Here is a 1,381-nt window from a genome sequence, read left to right as displayed (position 1 = left end):
CACAAACTAACTTCACCGCACATCATAACCTTGTTGCGAACAATGCACAGTCTTGTGGAAGTATGCAAAATTAGAGGAAATCCACGAACGTGCCTTTTCCCAGCAGGAGGAAGTGCCGACGTCAGCCGAGCTTCGGCCGCGTCACTTGCCTGCCGCAAGGAGCGAGGCAGATTGGCGAGCGTGGGGGGAAGGGGGGTGGGGGACAGGCAAGTGCCGGCACTCAGGTTATATTCAGCTACCGACCCCCTCCTCCTTCCTCCCTCCCCTCGCTCGCCTCTGCTCGCTGTTCACTCTCTCGTGCGTGCTGTCAAGGGTGGTCGGGTCACCCTCTTTCTTCCCTTTTGTGCTGATGTTATGTTGAAGTGTTGGTGTTGTCAGGCTGCATAATCCTCTCGGTAAGTTGCCATGTTGCTGAGGTATCGGTAAGCGACAGGGAATAAAAGTGGCTTTTCTTTCTCTCCGTGTGATACCCACCCTTTACCAGAGTGTGGACCCGAATTACTGCATTCAGAATCAAATGCTTTATTTTATTTTTAGTTGGCCCTAGTGTCCAGTAGCATGAAGAATACACATATCCTCAGGCTAAAAAGTGGAGTACTAGAGCAGCAGCACTGTGCATGACATTTAAGTCAAATATTAATAGTACAGATATACCCACATGGTGAGGCACCCTGTGAATAGATACGGTGGGCAAGCACTAGAGTATTATGCTCACTATGTAAATGAGTTACCACTGCGAGTGTAGGTTCTGCTCACTGAATATAATGCAGGCTGTAGTATAGAGGCAGTATTATTATTATTGTGTATTCCTGTTCAATTTGTGCATTTGCATTTGAATGCCTCTGCGTATAGATTTTTCATGGAGAGATACAATAACGGAATTAAGCACATTTCTGTAGTACCACCAGTAAAATGCCGTAGGGATAGTGTATCATATTCCAGTAGGTCTTGTGCATGTGTGTCCATTACCGATGAGAGATACCACATCTACCGTCGAGTCCAATTGCATTCCTGTTATATGCCCGATATCACTGAAAATGTTGAGTAGCGATACCTCCCGTCCTTCACTGTATCACCATCGACTTGCCTTGTTGAAATACACCCTATGCTTCACCCAGTATAAACAATAAAGCTCGTAATCCACAGATTTAATTTACCTCTATACATATAACACCAACGCCATCTGAGAAATTACCACTTTGAAAGTTACCTTCAACCTCCTGTGATTTCAAGACTGCATCAAGAACACCCCCTGCTATTTTCGCGAATCAGTATTATCTATTCCGACGTTACCTATTATTGTTTCAGAAAACCAATAAAGGCGAATGAAGATTATACGTACTTATAATATGCCCAAAATCGTCAACTTGCCTTCGATTCA

At 44.8% G+C, this 1,381-nt stretch overlaps 1 protein-coding gene across 1 annotated transcript in view; it reads left to right on the top strand.

Annotated features, from left to right (window-relative positions):
• The first annotated feature begins 204 nt into the window (after nt 1-204).
• Nucleotides 205-1,381, top strand: part of LOC119592716 (putative protein MSS51 homolog, mitochondrial) — a 10,067-nt gene continuing 8,890 nt past the window's right edge. The window contains exon 1 of the mRNA XM_037941651.1: nt 205-395. The gene's annotated coding sequence lies outside the window, so the exon portion shown is untranslated. The remainder of the gene's footprint in view (nt 396-1,381) is intronic.

Source organism: Penaeus monodon, chromosome 30, assembly GCF_015228065.2.
Source record: "Penaeus monodon isolate SGIC_2016 chromosome 30, NSTDA_Pmon_1, whole genome shotgun sequence".
In the NCBI taxonomy this organism is placed as follows: Eukaryota; Metazoa; Arthropoda; class Malacostraca; order Decapoda; family Penaeidae; genus Penaeus; species Penaeus monodon.
This window is presented reverse-complemented; position numbering and strand designations above follow the sequence as displayed.